This window comes from Sapajus apella, unplaced genomic scaffold (assembly GCF_009761245.1).
Source record: "Sapajus apella isolate SASKATOON/1434 unplaced genomic scaffold, GSC_monkey_1.0 scaffold2, whole genome shotgun sequence".
In the NCBI taxonomy this organism is placed as follows: domain Eukaryota; kingdom Metazoa; phylum Chordata; class Mammalia; order Primates; family Cebidae; genus Sapajus; species Sapajus apella.
Genome location: NW_022436942.1, coordinates 79,145,257 through 79,167,237, shown reverse-complemented (window position 1 = coordinate 79,167,237; position 21,981 = coordinate 79,145,257). Strand labels below are relative to the sequence as shown.

The window sequence follows — 21,981 nt, the reverse complement described above, 5'->3', positions numbered from 1 at the left end:
GATCTCGGCCTCCCAAAGTGTTGGGATTACAGGTGTGAGCCAAACTGGGTTACTTCTGTTTCCTCTTTTAAGTAAGGTAACTCTTCTGCCTCATTTGCCCTTCTTCTAAGTCTCTAAACATGTTAACTCTTACCCATTTTTCAAGGTCCAGCTGAAGTGCTTTCCCCTTGCTGTGGAGCCTTCTGATTGGCCCAGGAGAAATGTTCTTCTGATGTCTACAGCTCTTTTATCTATTCCTGTCATATGGGCCGCACTCAGGATTTTCTGACCTTGTATTGAATGTATTTAATGTGACTGTCTTCCCATTTTGACAATGAACTCTCTAAGGGTAGGTTCAAAGCCATGAATCTCATGGTGCAAGGACCTACAGATACTAGTAGGTGCTCAGATTTTCTTTGTAAAATAATGAATATTTTATGCTGATGGGTCTGACTTGAAAACAAGCATAAAAAAAAAAGAATGAATATTTTAGGGGTGAAATTTGTTAGATGCTGGATTTTAGAATAGAATGTCTCCCTAAAAATAGAGTGACAAGGCACATAGAAGAGAGGAGAGAACATCTTACTGCTCTTTGAAGGAAATACAGAAATAAAATGGCTACTGCCAAGTTGGTTCAAGTGTTATGGACAAATTTGTCTGACTTCCTAATATCCTGACAACACTTAGAGAAAAGAAAGGGGCTCAGCTAAGGGGGACGTCTACAAAGAACTACAAGTCCTGTAGAGTAGTCATCTTCATTTATCTCCTTCTTGAACTTGACCACTGACTCTCTTATAAAACTGTAAGCATATAAATTTATTTATACTTTATATGTCCCAAACAGCCACTTGTTAAATATGTGGCATGTGTTACTTTTTTTCTAAAGTGGAAATGCCCTGTTTTTTTGGGGGGGTGGGGGTGGCGGGAAATTTCAATAACATACTCACATGAAAATATTTTGCAGGAAACATCCCTTGAGATATAAGTAACTATAAGCTGTATGTAAACTAGCTTTTGAACAATGTAGTTTCTCTTTTTCGCTACTATTTCAGGAATTCAGTCTTCATATTAAGCTTTTGTTTAAAAAGCTAAAAAATTGGCCGTGTGTGGTGGCTCACGCCTGTAATCCAAGCACTTTGGAGGCCAAGGCGGGCGGGTCACCTGAGGTCGGGAGTTCAAGACCAGCCTGACCAACATGGTAAAACCCCGTCTTTAAAAAAAAAAAAAAAGCTAAAAATTTTTTTTAAATAAACTTATTTTGCTATTTTGTTCTCCTTTTTTCTAAAAGCCTGTCAGCTCATTTGTTGTCCCTTGTTTTATAATTATTCAGAAGGGTGACTGAAAAAAATCTCTTGGCCTGATGTGCGCATATTTTAAAGTTAATAGATATAGCCGTGCTTCAGTCTTAGGTTAGAATTAAATAGCATCATCATCTGGAATAGGCATAAACCAGAAATTTGGGAGATTAGGAGTTAGTTTTGTTTTCTAACCTTTGTATGCTTTGCGGTGGTGAAAACCTATAGGCCTAAGGATGATGTATTAGGCTGGATTCCTGGATAGCAAAGGTTATAAAACCATGGGCAAATGTTATCAACCAGCTTAGAAAAAAGAGAATAACAAGTAGAAGCAGGAAAGAAGTGTGCATGGCAAATGTGATTGAACAATATAAGCAGAGGTGAGGGTTAGAGATGAAAATGGAGCTAGCTACCAGAAAGTAGACAGCTAAACCAGAATCATTGTGTAGCAAAGATGTGGATGGCCCAAGACATCTCCGGAAATCTACCTTTGTGTTCAGGTTAGATTTACCAAGTTGATAAAGAGTCAACTTTTAGTGACAGGATAGTCTTACCCTGTCCGGTTAGCTATTGAAAGCATCAGGTTTGGGCTTCACAGCCAGAGACCTTGGAGACATTCCCGATTCTCATCAAGTCAGTAAGGTCTGTTGATTTTTTTGCTCCATGTTTGCATGTATATGTAGAATATTATTTAATATATTTTAAATTTGCCTCCTCTTCCTTCCTCTGAATTTTCGTTTCAAGATGGTGCATCCCTGTATTCCCTTAAAGTTTTGAGGACATGAATAATGTTCAGGTGTTTATCCGCAGTGGTCTGGGACATAGTTTATTAAAGTGAACATAATTCTGTATTTGAATTTTTTTTTACATACCCTGAAAAAGTAAAACGTTTATTTATATATATTTTTTGAGACGGAGTTTTGCTCTCGTTGCCCAGGGTGGAATGTAATGGTGCAATCTCGGCTCACCGCAACCTCTGCCTCCTGGGTTCAAGCAATTCTCCTGCCTCAGCCTCCCAAATAGTGAGGATTACAGGCATGTGCCAGCATGCCTGGCTAACTTTTTAAAATTTTTTTTATTTTTTATTTTTTTGAGACAGATTCTCACTCTGTTGCCAGACGCCAGGCTGGAGTGCAGTGGCACAGTCTCAGCTCACTGCAACCTCCGCCTCCCGCATTCAAGCAATTTTCCTGCCTCAGCCTCCCGAGTAGCTGGGACTACAGGCGTGCGCCACCACGTCCAGCCACTTTTTTTGTGTTTTTAGTAGAGATGGGGTTTCACTATGTTGGCCAGGATGGCCTCGATCTTTCGACCTCAGGTGATCCGCCTGCCTTGGCCCCCCCAAGTGCTGGGATTACAGTCATGGGCCATTGCACCTGGCAAAATTATTTTTTTTGAAAAGGAAAGTGGAAGAATATGTGACGTCTTAAATTGCTGTCAACCATCAGTTAAGAGCTTAAAGGGACAAGCATCAGATATCATTTATGCTTGTCGTATGTTAAGTGAAAAACCATTATTCAAGGTATTAGGCTGGACCTACCTTGATAATAATCACCATTCAATTTATGGGACCTCTTTATAATACAGTGAGAGAATTGGTGATTATATCAGTTAGCTATTGCCATGATAACACTGTATAACAAATGATACCAACATTCAGTGGATTAAGAAAACAATAAAATATTCTTAAGAATCTACAGATTGGTTGGTGCAGCTCTGCTTCTTCCGATCTGTAATTTGATTAAGATTACTCTGCTTTATGTGCGTTCATTTTAGGTCTCAGAGGGAATGGGCACCTGCCACATAGGGGAAGCTCTTCTCTAGGCAGTGGCAGGGGAACAAGAGAGCAAGTGGAAACCTGCAAGACCTCTTCAGGTTTAGGCTTATAATTGGCATACTACCGTTTCTGCTCCATTCTTTGTTGTGTTCTTTTTTTTTCTTTCTTTCTTTCTTTTTTTTTTTTTAGAGACAGGGTTTTACCATGTTGGTCAGGCTGGTCTTGAACTCCTGACCTCAGGTGATCCACCCGCCTTGGCCTCCCAAAGTGCTGGGATTACAGGCTTGCGCCACCACACCCGGCCCATTCTTTTGGCCAAAGCAAGTCATATGATTGAAACTAAAGTTAAGGAACCACAAAAATAAATCTTACCTCTGTTAGTAGGAGGAACTGCAAAATCACATGGCTATGGAGTAGATCCTGGGAAGGATGAGGAATTAGGGCCTGTAATGCAATCTACCACAGTTAAAGTTTCCTCTTCTCTTTCAGTAGGGCTCATTATTGCTTTTTCATTTCATTCTAAAATGAAGCATTTCATGTAGGCACATTTCATAGAAGTCCCTTTCTGTGGCATCCTATTTTTCATTCTGATGTTTATGTTTTATAAATAGCTTTTGAAAGATAGAATTCACGGGCTAGGGTGCAGTGGCTCATGCCTGTAACCTCAACACTTTGGGAGGCCGAGGTGGGTGGATCACCTGAAGCCAGAAGTTTAAGACCAGCCTGGCCAACGTGGCAAAACCCCGTCTCTACTAAAAATACAAAAGTTAGCTGGGTGAGATGGCACAAACCTGTAAAAGCAGCTACTTACTCAGGAGGCTGAAGCAAGAGAGTCACCTGAGCCTGGGAGGCAGAGGTTGCAGTGAGCCGAGATTGCACCACTGTTCTTTGCCCTGGGCAACAAAGCAAGACCTAGTCTCAGAAAATAAAATAAAATAGATATGATTCACATATTATACAACTCAGTCATAAAAAGTGTACAATTCAGTAGTTTTTACTGTATCTACAGAGTTGTGTAATCACCACCACGGTCAATTTTAGAACATTTGCTTCATCCCAAAAGAAACTGTACATATTAGCAATTACTGCTCATTACCCTTCTCCTCAGCCCTTGGCAGCCACTAGTATGCTTTTGGCCTCTACGGATTTGCCATTTCCTATTAATCAAATAATACATGGCTTTTGTTGTGTTAATGGCTTCTTGCACTTAGCATAATGTTTTTAAGGTTCATCCATGTTGTAGCATGTGTCAGTGTTTCATTCTCTTTATTGTCAAGTAATTTTCGTTTGTATGTTTATACCAGATTCACCTTATCCACTCATTAGTTGACAAGCATTTGGGTAGTTGCCACATTTTGGCTGTTATGAATAATGTGGGGCCAGGCGTAGTGCTCACGCCTGTAATCCCAGCACTTTGGGAGGCCAAGGCACGTGGATCACCTGAGGTCAGGAGTTCGAGACCAGCCTAGCCAACACAGTGAAACCCCGTCTCTACTAAAAATACAAATTTTAGCTGGATGTGGTGATTGGCGCCTGTAATCCCAGCTACTCAGGAAGCTGAGGCAGGAGAATCGCTTGAACGCGGGAGGCGGAGGTTGCAGTAAGCTGAGGTCATGCCATTGTACTCCAGCCTGCCAACAAAGCAAGACTCCATTAAAAAAGAAAACTCCAAAAATAATAGTAATGCAATGAAATTTTGTATATAAGTTTTTGGGCAGATGTATGTTTTCATTTCTCTTGGGTGAGTACTTTGGAGTGAAGCTGCTGGCTCATAGTTTTTTGTTTTTTTTTTTTGTTTGTTTGTTTTGTTTTAACATTTTGATTAACTGCCAAACAGCTTTCCAAAAATAGCTGCAGCATTTTACATTCCCACCAACAATGTATGAGGCTCTGATTTCTCCACATCTTCACCAACACTTGTTATTGTATTTTTAAAATTATAGCCATTCTTTTGAGTGTGAAGTCGTATCTCATTGTGGTTTTATTTGCGTAGTGTTTGTGTTTAATTAAGGGTTTGTAGAGGAAGAAAGCAGTGGTTTAAAATGTTAGATCTGTTTGTTTTTAGAAGTGTGTTACCAAAGTTGAACCTCAGTTTTAGTTACCTAAAATCTTTGTATTGAGAACAAAAATTTAATAAGCCTTTGGTTCACAGATTTTTCTTCAGGCTACTTCTTTTACGTGCTAGAATCATTTAGGAAGAAATTAGCCTCAGATAATTATTAAACTGGTTTCTTCCCTTTGGTTAAGTGATTAACCAAATTACTCTGGCAACCTGCTGTATCATCAGTAAACCTAGAACCATGAGTGGTTTCATGATTGAAGGTTTGGTGGGTGGAAGAGGGGGTGAGGGGTGCCTTGATGTGTCAGTTCTTTGCTAGGAAGAAGATCACTGGAGGAATTAGTTGTAAAATACTACTTTTTCTAGAGCAACACTGCCCAATAGAAATAAAATATATGGTACATATGTAATGTGACGTTTTCTAGTAGCCACATTAAAAGTTTTTTTTTTTAAAAAGGTGATACTAATTTTAGTAAAGTTTATTTAGCTCAGTATATAAAAATATTTGGCCGGGCATGGTGGCTCATGCCTGTAATCCCAGTACTTTGGGAGGCCAAGGCAGGTGGGTCATGAAATCAGGAGATCGAGACTGTCCTGGTTAGCATGGTGAAACCCCGTCTCTACTAGAAATACAAAAACTTAGCTGGGTATGGTGGCACATGCCTGTAGTTCCAGCTACTCAGGAGGCTGAGGCAGAAGAATCACTTGAACCTGGGAGGTGGAGGTTGCTATTGAGCCAAGATTGTGCCACTGCACTCCATCCTGGGTGACAGAACGAGACTCCGTCTCAAAAAAAAAAAAAAAAATATATATATATATATATATATATATGTCTATTTATTACATCACTGATTGTATGTAATCAGTATACATATTGAGATATTTAAACTTTTTTTTAGTTCAAGATCTTCTCAATTCAGACTATCCACATTTCAAGTGCTCAGTAGTTACATGTGGCTCGCAGCTACCATATTGAACAGCACGGTTCTGGAGGTGGTAAATACTTATGATCTATATTTTGCTCACATCTGCGTATCTTTAGGAAAAATAGATGAGTGTGTGATCAGTCAGTATTTCTAGTTCTTTATATTGTTAGTGCTGTTTTTTTTTCTTTCAGTGCAGAAGAGGGTGTTTAGAGGGTTGCAGAGAGGCAAGCTCATAACTCAGATTTTTGGTTGTGAGCAGATAAATTCACAGAGGAAGAAAATTGCCTTGTCCTCATTAGAGATGTACCAGATTCTATAGTTCTCAGCAAGTGAATCTGTTGGAACTGTATTGTTTGGTCCTTGTTGTAATTATTCCAGATGATCAAGATCTGCTTTGGCCTGTTGTCTATCAGTTATGTACTATGTACTATGTACTTGTACTGCCTGACCACACAGCTCACTTGGTTAGACATAGTAAGATTGTGGGTTTGATCTCTGTATTTAATGAACGACTTTATGCTTTTTGGGGCTCTGCTATAATAACTAAAATAGAATAAACCAGATCCTCTTTCATCAGAAGTTTATAGTGTTGTTACAGACTGGGTGTCAAATGCCCCCAGATGTAGTTAGACAATTTAGAGACAAGGAGATTTCAGATATATACAATGGGCCATTGTATATATTGTGTGTCCCAGTCAGTCAGTTGATTACTAGAAAGACTGAATTTAGTTAAAAAAACAAAAGTTTTGGCCCTGGCGAGGTGGCTCACACCTGTAATCCTAGCACTTTGGGAGGCTGAGGCAGGCGGATCACCTGAGATTGGAGTTCAGGACCAGCCTGACCAACATGGAGAAGCCCCATCCCTGCTAACAGTACAAAAGTAGCCGGTCATGGTGGCACATGCCTGTAATCCCAGCTACTTGGGAGGCTGAGGTAGGAGAATCGCTTGAACCTGGGAGGCAGAGGTTGCCGTGAGCTGAGATTGCGCCATTGCACTCCAGCCTGGACAACAAGAGTGAAACTCCATCTTAAAAAAAATTTAAAAATAAGTTTTAACATTTGTATGACTTTACTCACAGCTTAGTTTTTTTTTTTTTCTTTTCTTTTTAAGATGGAGTATCACTCTGTCACCAGGCTGGAGTGTAGTGGTACAATTTCAGATCACTGGAACCTCTACCTCCTAGGTTGAAGTGATTCTCCTGCCTCAGCCTCCCAAGTAGCTGGGACTACAGGCATACACTACCACACCTAGCTAATTTTTGTGTTAGTAGAGACGGGGTTTCACCATGTTGGTCTTGATCTCTTGACCTGGTGATCCGCCCGCCTTGGCCTCCCAAAGTGCTGAGATTACAGGCATCAGCAAATCTCTCTAATTTGCCTCAGTCCCCATAACTTTCTGTTGCCATATACTGAATCTCTACCTCACTATATGCTGTTTACCTAGCTCCTGGAGGCGATTGAGTTGTGATCCCTTAGTGACCGTAGTTGTAGGTTGTTACCTCAAGGATTGTTGGAGATCAGGGGATAGCTGATCAGTGCTCCAGTGACTAAGGATTGAAAAAACAACTTTGTTATAGGTAGTTACATGTTTAGATACAAATACTTTCACAGGATTTGACCGTTGCATTAAGTATTACTGACTACTGGATGACTTAATGACACGTAGTTTATTCTAGATGGCATTCGTGTGCTTGTGAGTTGGAGTCCCTGAATGATATTCAAGGATCAGGACTTAACTTACATGCTGTGTCCTGGCATTTGTGATACTATGGACCCAGGGCCCATTTGTGAGTTCACTGATTCATTTGAATTTGAAGGCTATGTTAAATACTTATGTGTCATAGGTCCAGCATACAATTAATGGAATTAAAACCATAAGTGGTACTGTCTCTTTAATTAATTACCAGTTTATTTGGTGGTTCTGTTGAGTTTTTGTATACATTATGATTTTGATAATTTCCAAATATTTTATACTTTGACACTTGTTCATTAACTTCATTTTTGAAATGTGTTTGAAAGCCTTAGCCTTACTAAGAAAGAAATGTCCTTTAGTCAAGTTTGAAATGCTTTGATTTGTTGGTATTACAAAATATTAATGTAAGGGTTTTTTATTTGTTCTCAACCAAGTGCAGTCTGCAATGATTAAGCTCCAACTTAGTTGGACCAGCAGGGGCAGAATTGGAAGCCTTACTTACACTAAATAATTCCATTCCTTTAGGGAATAAAATCTAGTTTACACCTCTTTGGTAACTAAAAAGACCTTAACTGAAGTTATTTATAGTATCTATTCATTGATGTGACTTGTTACCCTCTTTACAGACTGTTGTTACCTTTCTGAAAGCCAAAAAAAAGAAAATAATAGTTTTGAAACATCTCCTGCCATAAGGTGTCACATAAGGAATTATGGAACTGTAATACCATATTTTATTGGTGAAAATATTGGAAAGTGCAGATAAACACAAAAAGAATAGAAAAGCTACCCACAATTGTACCAACACAGAGAGATCTTACATTTGTTACGTATCTTTCAGGTCTTTAAAAAAATGCATTTATTGTCACCGTTAATTATTTTAAATTACACAAAACAAGTTGTTCAAACCAAAAAATCCCAAATAGAAGTAAAAAAGAAAAATTATAATTAACCTAATATTTAACTTACTTAGAAAATTCAACCAGGTGCGGTAGCTCACGCCTGTAATCCTAGCACTTTGAGAGGCTAAGATAGGTGGATGTCTTGAGGTCAGGAGTTAGAGACCAGCTTGGCCAACATGGCGAAACCCTGTCTCTACTAAAAATAAAAAAAATCAGCCAGTCATGGTGGTGGGTGCCTGTAATCCCAGCTACTTGGGAGGCTGAGGCAGGAGAATCACTTGAACCTGGGAGGTGGAGGTTACCCTGAGCTGAGATTGCACCATTGCACTCCAGCCTGGGCAACGAGAGTGAAACTCCGTCTCAAAAAAGAAAACGAAATAGGCCGGGCGTAGTGGCTCACGCCTGTAATCCAAGCACTTTGGAGGCCAAGGCTGCCGGATCACCTGAGGTCGGGAGTTCAAGACCAGCCTAACCATCATGGTGAAACCCCGTCTTAAAAAAAAAAAAACAATTCATGGTGACATTTTGTGTTACCCTTTGGGGAATTACATATAGGAACTATGAATCATTTTTTACCCAAAAGCAGAAACAGGTTTATTCTGTGTTTTTATTTTTATGTGATATTTAATATCTACAGAAGAATATATGTTTTGTATGTATAGCGTAATAAATGAACGCTCATGAACTTTACCAGTTAATTGAACTATAGGATTACGAATGTTCTGGAAGCCCCCTGTATACTCTCCTTTGTCCCTTCCCCTGCCTCTGTCCCCTGCCCCTGTTTAGGTATAACCACTCTCATGAATTTTGTTTACCGTCCCTCTACTTTTTTTTTTTTTTTAGACGGAGTCTTGCTCTGTTGCCCATGGAGTACAATGGCACGATCTTGGCTCACGGCAACCTCCGCCCTCTAGGTTCAAGTGATTTCTCCTGCCTCGGCCTCCTGAGTAGCTGGGATTACAGGTGCATGCCACTGCACCCAGCTAATTTTTGTATTTTTAGTAGGGTCGGGGTTTCACCATGTTGATTAGGCTGGTCTCAAACTCCTGACCTTGTGATCCACCCTCCTTGGCCTCTGAAAGTGCTGGGATTACAGGCGTGAGCCACTGCGCCTGGCCTAGTTTTACTTTTTAAAATAAGTTTATAAAGATGGTTGTCTTTTTATTTTCTATTTTTTAGACATTGTTTTTGCTCTGGTTGCCCAGGTTGTAGTGCAGTGGTGTGATCTTGGGCCCACTGCAACCTCTACCTTCTGGGATCAAGCGATTCTCTTGCCTGAGGCTCCTCAGTAGTTAAGATTACAGGCATGTGCCACCAGGCTCAGCTAATTTTGTATTTTTAGTAGAGACTGGGCTTTTCCATGTTGGTCAGCCTGACCTCAATCTTCCGACCTCAGGTGTTGTGCCTGCCTGGACCTCCCAAAGTGCTGGGATTACAGACATGAGCCACGCTCTGCTGATTGTCTTTTGTAATTTGTTTTTTTCAGTCAATATTTTTTCTTTTCTTTTTTTTTTTTTTTGAGACGGAGTTTCACTCATGTTACCCAGGCTGGAGTGCAATGGCGCGATCTCGGCTCACCGCAACCTCCGCCTCCTGGGTTCAGGCAATTCTCCTGCCTCAGCCTCCTGAGTAGCTGGGATTACAGGCACGCGCCACCATGCCCAGCTAATTTTTTGTATTTTTAGTAGAGACGGGGTTTCACCATGTTGACCAGGATGGTCTCGATCTCTTGACCTCGTGATCCACCCGCCTCGGCCTCCCAAAGTGCTGGGATTACAGGCTTGAGCCACCGCGCCCGGCCTCAGTCAATATTTTTTCTAAGCTTTGTTCCCATTGTTGCATTCCTTTCCAGTGCTGTATAATGGTTTTTTGTTTTTTTTTTGAGACAAAGTCTCACTCCATCACCAGGCACCAGGCTGGAGTGCAGTGGCACGACCTCAGCTCACTGCAATGTCCGCCTCCCGGGTTGAGGCAATTCTCCTGCCTCTGCCTCCCCAGTAGCTGGGACTACAGGTGCGCGTCACCACGCCTAGCTAATTTTTTTGTATTTTTAGTAGAGATGGGGTTTCACTATGTTGGCCAGGATGGTCTTGATTTCTTAACCTCGTGATCCACCCGCCTCGGCCTCCCAAAGTGCTGGGATTACAGGCGTGAGTCACCACGCCCGGCCCATTTTTTTTTTTTTTTCTTCTGAGACAATTTTATTCTTGTTGCCCAGGCTGGAGTGCAGTGGCATGATCTCAGCTCACCACAATCTCCACCTCCTGGGTTCAAGCGATTCTTCTATCTCAACTTCCCAGTAGCTGGGATTATAGGCGTGTTCCACCATGCCCAGCTAATTCTGTATTTTTTAGTAGACACAGGGTTTCTCTATGTTGTTCAGGCTAGTCTCAAACTCCTGACTTCAGGTGATCTACCTGCCTCGGCCTCCCAAAGTTCTGGATTACAAACGTGAGCTATGATGCCCTGCCGCGTGCGCGTGCGTGTGTGTGTGCGCTACCATGCCCTGCTGTGTGTGTGTGTGTGCGTGTGTGCGTGTTTGAGCTACCACACCCTGCCATGTGTGCGTGTGCGTGTGCGTGTGTGTGTGTGTGTGTGTGTGTGTGTGGTGGAGTATCTCCCTTTGTCGCCAGGCTGGAATACAGTGGCGTGATCTTGGCTCACTGCAACCTTGACCTCCTGGGTTCAAGTAATTCTCCTCCCTCAGCTTCCCTAGTAGCTGGGACTACAGACACACACCACCACCAGCTAATTTTTGTATTTTTAGTAGAGACGAGGTTTCACCATGTTGGCCAGGATGGTCTTGATCTCTTGACCTCGTGATCCGCCCACCTCGGCTTTCCAAAGTGCTGGGATTACAGGCATGAGCCACCATGCCCGGCCTTGTGAACCTTCTTGTACGTTTACCTGGAGTTCACATTTCAGAGTTTTCCTCGGATTTATATATCTGAGAGTAGAATCTACCATTCTCTTTTATGGGGAGTGCTTTTTATGTGCTAAGAAATTCTTCTGTAGCCTGAAATCTTAAAGACAGCCTCCTATATTTTCCTCTAAATAGGAATAGGTTAGGGTTAGGGTTCAAGCTTTGCCTTTCACATACAAGTTTTTAATCCATCTAGAATTAAGTTTTATATATCTATGTATGGATTACTTAGGAATCCGCTTGTACCAGAATGATAAAATAGTCTCTTTTTCCTCAGCGGTCTCTATCATTACCTCTGTGATTGGTTTTAAAAAGCCAGGGTCTAGCTCTGTTGCCCAGGCTGGAGTGCAGTGGTGCCGTCATAGCTCACTGTAACCTTGAACTCCTGGCCTCAAGCAGTCCTTCGCCTTGGCCCCCCACAGCACTGGGTTTACAGGCGTAAGCCACTGTGGCCAGCTGGAGATTGTGTGTCTGTGTGTGTGTATATGAAAGTAATGTTAAAATGGTAAATGGTGTTTTGTTATATGATTTTTTCTATTTAATATATCTTGAATGTCATTTGGTACCGTTTAATATGTAACCAGCTTTTGTGGATACATAGGAGACCACTATATTCAATCCCTCTAGCTTTTATTATAAATCACTTTCATTCCTGATCTTCCAGTCTCCCTCTCCAAGAAAGCTTATAACCAGTTTTCTTGGCCAGGCGCAGTGGCTCACACCTGTAATCTCAGCACTGTGGGAGGCCGAGGCGGGCAGATCACAAGGTCTGGAGTTCGAGACCAGCCTGGCCAATATGGTGAAACCCCACCTCTATCAAAAAAAAAAAAAAAAGAAAAAAAAATTCAAAAATTAGCTGGGCATGGTGGCGCGTGCCTGTAATTCCACCTGCTCTGGAGACTGAGGCAGGAGAATCCCTAGGACCTGGGAGGTGGAGGTTGCAGTGAGTCAAGATCACACCATTGCACTTCAGCCTGGGCAACAGAACAAGGCTCCGTCTCAAAAAACAAAAACAAAAAACAGTTTTCTTTCCTTCTAGAAATGTGTGCATGAAAGCACATGTATACACAAAGTCCTATGCAGTCCCGCTATTATATTGCAGTAAAATATAGCGTAAAATTGACCATTTTTAAGTGTCACTGAACTCAGTGGCATTAAGTACATGCACATACTTACCTAACCATCACTGCCATCCCTTTCTAGGACTCTTTAATCTTCCCAGATTGAAACTGTACAGTAGTCCCCTCTTATCCACATCCCAAGACTCCCAGTGGATACCGTGAAACTGCAGATAGTACGAATCCTGCATATACTGTTTATTCAATATGATAACCAAGATGGTAACTGGTGGGTAGTAGGGGTAATGTACGTATACAACATAGAGATGCTGGACAAAGCGATGAGTCACTTCCCAGGCAGGAGGGAGCGGGAGCAGGACCGCATGAGACTTCATCATACTGCTCAGAATGGCTCACAATTTAAAACTCATGAATTACTTTGTTCTGGAAATTTCCATTTAATATTTTCAGACTATGGTTGACTGCATGGAAGGCAAAACCATAGATAAGTTTAATGAGAACTACTGCACCCATTAAACTCTTAACTCCTCATTCCCCTCTCTCCACACAAACCCTGGCAACCTTTGTTCTCCTTTCTGTCTCTGTGAATTTGACTACACTAGGTACCTCATATAAATGAACTCTACCAGTATTTTGTTTTGTTATTGGCTTTCCCACTTAGAGTGATGCCCCCAAGGCTCATCTGTGTTTTAGTGTATGTCAGAATTTCCTTCCTTTTGAAGGCTAGATAATACTTGACTGTATGGATAAAACCACATTTTATGTATCTGTTTGTTGATGGGCAGTAGTCGCTTCCACCTTTTAGTTACTATGAGTAATACCGCGAATATTGGTGTACAAATATCTGTTCAAGACCCTGCTTTCAGTTCTTTTGGATATATACCTAGAAGTGGGATTGCTCAATCATATAGTAATTGTACATCATTTGACTTCCTTCCTTCCTTTCTTCCTTTCTTCCTTCCTTCCCCCCTTCCTTCCTTTCCTCCCTTCCTTTCTCCTCTCTTCTTCTCTTCCTTCCATCTGTCTTTCTGTCTGTCTTTCTTTCTGTCTTTTCTGTCTTGACAGAGTCTTGCTCTTTTGCCCAGGGTGTAGTGCAGTCGTGCAGTCTTGGCTCACTGCAACCTTTGCCTCCTGTGTTCAAGCGATTCTCCTGCCTCAGCCTCCCAAGTAGCTGGGATTACAGGCGCACGCCACCACGCCTGGGTGTAAGTTTTGTATTTTTAGTAGAGACAGGGTTTCACCGTGTTGGTTAGGCTAGTCTTGAACTCCTGACCTCAGGTGATCCACCTGCCTCAGCCTCCCAGAGTGCTGGGATTACAGATGTGAGCCACTGCGCCTGGCCAACATTTAATTTTTTGAGAATTCACCGTACCGTCTTCCATAGTGACTGCAACATTTTACATTCTCACCAGCAATGCATAAGAGTTTCAGTTTTTCTACATCCTCACCAACACTAGTTGAATTTGGTGTGTGTGTGTTTTTCATTAGGCATCCTAACGGGTATGAAGTGGTATCTCATTGTGGTTTTGATTTGTATTTCCCTAGTGGTTAGTGATGCTGAGCATCTGTTCACAGGCTTATTTGACTATTTGCATCTTTGGAGAAGTGTCTATTCAAGTCCTTTGTCTGTTTTTTAGCTAGGTTGATTGTTGTTGAGCTGTAGTTCTTGATATATTCTGAATGTCAGTCCCTTAGCAGTAATAATTTCTTTTTTCTCTTTTTATTTTTTGAGATGGAGTCTCCCTCTGTCACACAGGCGGGAGTACAGGATCTCGGCTCACTACAATCTGCCTCTCAGGTTCAAGGGATTCTCCTGCCTCAGCCTCCTAAGTAGCTGGGACTACAGGCACATGCCACCATGCCTGGCTAATTTTTTGTATTTTTAGTAGAGGTGGGGTTTCACCGTGTTAGCCAGGATGGTCTCGATCTCCTGACCTGGTGATCCGCCCACCTTGGCCTCCCAAAGTGCTGGGATTACAGGCATGAGCCACTGTGCCTGACCAATTTGCAAATAATTTTTCTCATTATATGGGTTGTCTTTTGATATTGTTAATAGTGGCCTTTGGTGCACAAGTTTTTTTACTTTTGATGAGGGTCATTTTTTCTGTCTTCTGTCATGTGTGCTCTGGTGTCACATCCATGAAATCTGCCACATCCAATGTCATGAAGCCTACCTCTTTATTCTTCTAAGAGTTTTTAGTCTTAGCTGTTACTTGTATGTCTTTGATCCATTTTCGAGACCATTTTTGTATAATAGGGTCCAACTTCATTCTTTTGTGTAATTCATTTTTAATAGGATAGTCGTATGCACCATATATACTGAGATTGATTGTCTGGGTTTTTTCACTCATTAACGTGTCTCCATCCCAGTGTTTTCTTTTCGTCCTGTCCTCCAGTATCCCGTTGAGTGGTGTGAGTCCATATATAGGAAAGCTTTTGAACATGACTACCTTCACTAACAGTTAAAATGAAAAGAAGAGCAAGTAGGATTGTTAAATCTAGGAATGAAAAGTGAGAGAAAAGTCAAAAGCAGTGAAGAGAAAAGAAGAGAGGTGGAGAGTATGGGAAGTTCAGGTATCACCAACTTCTGCTTTTAGGACAAATTGCAGTTTTATTGAAAATTTGTCAGGCACATTGTTAAATTCTGTGTATATATAATTTTTTAAAAACCACAATTGACTACGTATGTGTATATATAACTCATCTTTAAATCAGTTCCCTGAAGTGTAGGTATTGTTTTCCCCATTTTACAGTTGAAAAACTGATTACTTACCCAAGATTTTATAGTTAATGAGTGGCAGATGTAGCATTTGAACACAGGTATTTTTGACTCTGCAATTAATGGTTCTTTGTGATAATGAGAACCTTTAATCAAGTAAGCTTGAAAAAGGCTGCATATTAAATCCGTCTCATGGAAATTTGGTCTGAATTAGCATATTATGAGCTCTGAGAAGTTGGGCAGTAAAAAACCCTGTTTAATTTTGCTTGAAATATTAAGATGCTAACTTGCTCAATAGAAGAGTTTGCTCGGCATCTTGATACCTGGAACAGTTCTCATTTTACACTATTTTGGGAAGTACAACTCGAAGTTGCGTTCTGTTTTCTTGTGTCAAATCAAAAGACAGTAAGTTAAATCCTAACTTGGTCAAGAAGAGAATCAATCTGTAGAATTCTCTAACACAGACCAGGTGTGTTGCTTTTGGGGGAGGAGGAGATGAGGAATGTCGGTTTATGCTTCAAAGTCTACTGTGATATAACTCAAAAGTAACGTGTTTTTCCATGGAAAATGGCATGTGACCACAGCTTCCCTTGTCCGCATGACAGGTATTAAGCTGCAGCTTTATTTTACTTTAGTTTAGTTTTATTATCTTATTCTTAACCCTACAAGGAATGCAAGACCGTAGCTTTATTTCAGTGTGTATGATATGGCAAAATAACACAACAGAAGGATTTAAGGCATTCATGTAAAGATATTTAAGAAAAAATAATTTTTGACCAGCAATACTTTTTACATATGGGCTTTGAGTTAAGGATTTTATCTCGGTCATGAATTGTTCATTTTAGTTATGACACTGATAAACACAAGCTGTGATTTAGGAAATGAAAGATTATCTCTCTTATGGGTGTATTATTTAAATATTAAACAGAAACTCATGTCAGAGATGGTCAGCAAATGAATGAATCAGCAGCCCATTTGCATTTAGCTTGTAAGAGAAAGTAATTTATCAGCTGAATTGAGACCCAATCCCTTGATTAGGCATTGCTTTTTAGTATTCAGTAGGGTAATCCTATCTTATGTTTTTACAGAATGTTCTTTGATATTTTTGCCCACTTATTTTTCCAAGTTTCCAAGCTCCGTAAAGTACCTTGTTAATGATTTTGTTGGAAGTATGTTACAGCTGTTATTTAACTGGGGCAAAATTTTCATGATGTTCTGCTATATTCCTTCTTTACAACTGACCAAGGTATGTTTTTTTAATACTACATTAATTACCAAATATTTTATACTTTTTGTTTAATGAAGATCTTCATTTTTTTTCCTAGCTGGTTATTACCGGTATGTAGAAATACATTTTATTTTGGGCTTTAAGATTCCTTTCTCATTTCTCACTTTGAGATTTTTATTTTCCTGTTTAATTAAAAAAAAATTTTTTTTTTTTTTTTTTGAGATGGAGTCTTGCACTATCGCCCAGGCTGGAGTGCAGTGGCACCATCTCGGCTTACTGCAGTCTCCGCCTCCCAGGTCCAAACAATTCTCCTGCCTCAAGTAGCTGGGATTACAGGTACCTGCCACCATGCCCAGCTAATTTTTGTATTTTTAGTAGAGATGAGGGTTTCACCATATTGGTCAGGCTGGTCTTGAACTCCTGACCTCAGGTGATCTACCCGCCTTGATCTCCCAAAGTGCTGGGATTACAGGCATGAGCCACCACGCCTGGCCTAAAAACGTTTTTTTTGTTTTTAGATGGAGTTTTACTCTTGTTGCCGAGGCTGGAGTGCAATGGTGCAATCTTGGCTCACCACAACCTCTGCCTCCCAGGTTCAAGCGATTCTCCTGCCTCAGCCTCCCAAGTAGCTGGGATTACAGGTGTGTGCCGCCACACCCGGCTAATTTTTGTATTTTTAGTAGAGGCAGGGTTTCTCCATGTTGGTCAGGCTGGTCTCGAACTCCCGACCTCAGGTGATCCACCTGCCTTGGCCTCCCAAAGTGCTGGGATTATAGGCGAGCCACTGTGCCCAGTCCTTAAAAAATTTTTAACCAGTGCTTTGCCTAAAGTAAAATCCACCCATTTTAAGTATACACTTCAATCAGTTTTTGAATACATGCTATTGTGAAACTGCTACCATAATCAAGATGTATAGCATGTTTTTCCATTACTCCAAACAATTTCCTTGTGCCCCTAGGCCCTTGGCAACCACTGATTTGCCTTTTGTCATTATAGTTTTGACTTTATAGAATTTTATGTAAGTGGAGTCACACAGCGTGTAATCTTTTGAACTTGGCTTCTTTCACTTAGCGTGAGTTTGAAATTATCACCCATGTTGTTGGCTGTATCAGAAGTTTATTCTTTTTATTGCTGAGTATTAGTCCTCTGTAGATGTCAGATTTTGTTTACCATTCACCAGTTGGTGAGCATTGTTTCTCTTCTGGTCTATTACAAATAAAGTTGCTGTGAACATTCAAGTACAAGTCTTCACACGTCATTTTATTTCTCTTGGGTAAATACCTAGGAGTGGCATTGCTGGGTCATATGGTAAGCATATGTCTAATTTTTAAAGAAACGATCAAACTGTTTTTCAAAGACTGTAGCATTTTATATTCCCACAAGCAGTGTATGAGAGTTCTAGTCGCTCCCCGCCCATGTAAGACAGTGTATGCTGTATGTGTTTTGACTGCTTCATGGACCAGCTCAGCCATTCCTTCACCCCTGTCCTGTCCCTCAGGCCTCCCTGTTCCCCTAGACACAACAATATTGAAATTAGGCCAGCTAATAGCCCTGCGATGGCCTCTGAGTGTTCAAATGAAAGAAAGTCATGCCTCTCACTTTAAAATAAAAACTAGAAATCATTAAGCTTAGTGTGGAAGGCATTTCAAAAGCTGAGATAGGCCAAAAATTAGGACTCTCACCAGTTATCCAAGTTGTGGATATAAAGGAAAAGTTCTTGAAGGAAATTGAAAGTGCTACTGTGGTAGCAGTTACAGTTGATGAGAAAGCCAGACAGCCTTATTGCTGATATGGAGAAAGTTGTAGTGGTCTATAGAGAAGACTAAACCAGCCACAACATTTCCTTAAGCCAAAACCTAATCCGGAGGAAGGCCCTAACTCTCAATTCTGTAAAGGCTGACAGAGGTGAGGAAGCTGCTGCAGAAAAGTATGGAGCCAGCAGAAGTTGATTCAGGAGGTTTAAGGAAAGACACCCTCTTCATATAATTACAAGGTGAAGGAAAAGCTGCAGCAGATTATCCGGAAGATCTAGCTAAGATCATTGATAAAGGTAGCTCCATTAAAAAACAGATTTCCAATGTAGATGAAATAGCCTTATATTGCAAGACAATACCATCTAGGACTTTCAGAGCTAGAGAGAAGTCAATGTCTGACTTTAAAGTTTCAAAGGACAAGCTCACTATCATTAGGGGTTAATGTAGCTGGTGACTTTTAAGCTGAAGCCATTGCTCATTTACCATTCTGAACCTTCTAGGACTCTTAAGAATTCTACAAAGTCTACTCTGCCTGTGCTCCATAAATGGAACAACAAAGCCTGTATAATAGTACATCTGTGTCAACAGTATGGCTCACGCCTGTAATCCCAGCACTTTGGAAGGCTGAGGCGGTTGGATCACGAGGTCAGGAGATTGAGACTATCCTGGCCAACATGGTGAAACCCCATCTCTACTAAAAATACAAAAATTAACCATGTGTGGTAGTGTGCACCTGTAGTCCAAGCTACTCGAGAGGCTGAGGCAGGAGAATCGAACCCAGGAGGCAGAGGATGCAGTGAGCCGAGATCGCATCACTGCACTCCAGCCTGGGCAACAGAGCAAGAGTTCATCTCAAAAAAAAAAAAAAAAAAAAAGGACCCTGGTTGGGTGCAGTGGCTCACGCCTGTGATTCCAACACTTTGGGAGGCAAAGGCAGACGGATCACTTGAGGTCAGGAGTTTGAGAACAGCTTGGTCAACGTAGCGAAACCCTGTCTTTTTTTTTAAAAAAAAAAAAGGACCCCAATATAAAGGTAGACTTTAAAAAAGGACCTCAACATAAAGGGATGGGGACAAGAAGGAACATACCCCTACCCCTTAGTGCAGAGAAATAGTGGGGCAGGAGGAGGAGAAGCCTCAAAAGGTGGGGAATGTCATTAAGGCAGCAAAGTATTCTGTGTAGGGATAGAGAGAGGGGTCTTCACAGCCTCAGAGATGAAGGCAGAAATCACCTTCTCAGTGTCCAGAAGCAGGGAAATGGCAGCTTTTCTTCCTTCCGTGGCAGCCACTCCATTGCTCCTCCAGATTACCTTCATCCTTATGTAGGTAAGAGAGCTGCAGAACTCGGAAGAGATTCGCTTGTGTGAGTTAAAAGTCAGCATTACCAGCAGCAATTGTGTTCCTGACTCCTCTGTCTCAGGCACCACCGATTGCACTAGGCAGGGCCCTCTGGGGGGGAAGGCTTCTCAGAGTAGAGATGCATTTTGGGGCCAGACATCCTCTGGAGGCAACCCAATGAGGTTAAAGATTTTGCCCAACTGGTTGGCTTCAGAGTTTCCACAGAAGAGAGGCTTTCCATGAAACATCTCTGCAAAGATAAAGCCAACACTCTACATATCCATGGGTGTTGCGTATGTCAATTGCAGAAGAACTTTGGGAGCTTGGTACCAGAGCGTAACAACCATATACGTGCTGTCTGGAAGCTGTAGATTCTGGCCAGGCCAAACTCAGCCAGCTTGACTGTTTTCACCATTTGTTTTCACATTCACCAGAATGTTCTCTGGCTTCTCATCTCGGTGAATGATACAATTAGCATGAAGGAAAACTAGGCCTCTTAGAAACTGGCACATCAAATCCTTGATGGGCTCCACTGGCAAGCCTGGCAGGGCTGCCTTGTCTGATAGGTCTTACTTGGACACTAGGGTTACCTTGATCTCCTGGTTAGTTCGGGATGTGGCACAAACATCCATCAGCCAGACAATATTGAGATGCTCAAAAGCCTCCAGCCGTCTCAGTAAGGCCATCTCACAAACTGTGCTGATGGGAAGGCCTCCTCCAATTCCTCTTCCATTGGGAACCTTCACATTCTTGAGGGCCACAAAGCGGCCACTGTAGAGATCACGGGCCTTGTACAATGTCCCATAGGCACTGACACCAATTTCAACCACTGGTTCATATAGAGGTAGCCATTCTCAGATCAGATGAGACCTTCACACGAGGCCGGGGAGCTGCAGGGACAGCCTGTTATCAGGGCTCTGGAGCTGGTTCCTGCAGCACCATACACCTAAGCTCAGTCCAGGGCAGCTAGTTGCTGAGGGCCCGACCATAGACACAGGCTGTAGGCCAGAGAGGCTCCCCTCACCCCCACCCTCACCATGTGACCAGTTGCCAAAGAGGCACACAGAAACTTGTTTACTGAATATTTTAAAGTCCACTGTTGAGACCTACTGCTCAGACAAAAAAGATTTCTTTCAAAATATACTGCACATCATCAATACACCTGGTCACTCAAGACCTCTTATGGAGATGTACAAGAAGATTGTTGTTTTCATGTCTGCTGACACAACATCCATTCTGCAATCCATGATCGGTAAGTCATTTTGACTTTCAAGTCCTATTATTTAAGAAATACATTTTGTAAAGCTATAGCTGCCATAGATAGTGGTTCCTCTGATGGATCTGGACGAAGTAAATAAAAAAATCTGGAAAGGATTCACCATTCTAGATGCCACTAAGATTATTTATGATTCATGGGAAGAAGTCAAAATATCAACATTCAGAGGAGTTTGGAGGAAGTTGATTCCAGTCTTCATGGATGACTTTGAGGGTTTTAAGACTTGAGTAGAAGTAACCAGACATGAGGAAATAGCACGAGAAGTAGGCTTACAAGCAGAACTTGAAGATGTGACTGTGAATTGCTGCACTCTTATGATAAAACTTGAACAGATGAGAAGTTGCTTCAGATGACGCACAAAGAAGGTGGTTTCTTGAGATGGAATCTACTGGTGAAAATGCTATGAACGTTGTTGAAATTGCAGAAAAAGGATTTAGGATATTACATAAACTTTGTTGATAAAGCAGCAGCAAGGTCTGAGAGGATTTTTTTTTTTTTTTTTTTTTCTTTTTGAGGCAGAGTTATGCTCATTCCCCAGGCTGGAGTACAGTGGCACAATCTCGGCTCATTACAGCCTCCACCTCCCTGGTTCAAGTAATTTTCCTGCCTCAGCCTCCTGGATAGCTGGGATTACAGGCATGTGCCACCATGCCCAGCTGATTTTGTATTCTTAGTAGAGGCAGGGTTTCACCATGTTAGTCAGGCTGGTCTCAAACTCCTGACCTCAGGTGATCCACCCACCTCGGCCTCCCAAAGTGCTAGGATTACAGACGTGAGCCCCGGTGCCTGGCCCTGACTTCAGTTTTGAAAGAAGTTCTGCTGTGGGAAAAATGTTGTCAAATGGCATCATGTGCTACAGAGAAATTCGTGAAAGGAAGAGTCAGTCGATGTGTCAAACTGAACTTCATTGTTGCCTCCTTTTAATAAATTGCCACAGCCTGCCCATCTTTCAGCAATCACCACCCTAATCAGTCAGCAGCCATCCATGATGAGTCAGGACCCTCACCAGCAAAAAGATTACAAGTTGCTGAAGGCTC

The 21,981-nt window shown here is 41.6% G+C and overlaps 1 protein-coding gene and 1 pseudogene across 2 annotated transcripts in view; one reads left to right on the top strand and one right to left on the bottom strand.

Moving 5' to 3' along the window:
• SPPL3 (signal peptide peptidase like 3) overlaps positions 1-21,981 on the top strand; it is a 155,080-nt gene that overhangs the window by 12,161 nt on the left and 120,938 nt on the right. The gene's annotated exons all lie outside the window — the stretch shown is intronic.
• On the bottom strand, positions 19,539-20,657 carry LOC116557272 (annotated as a pseudogene).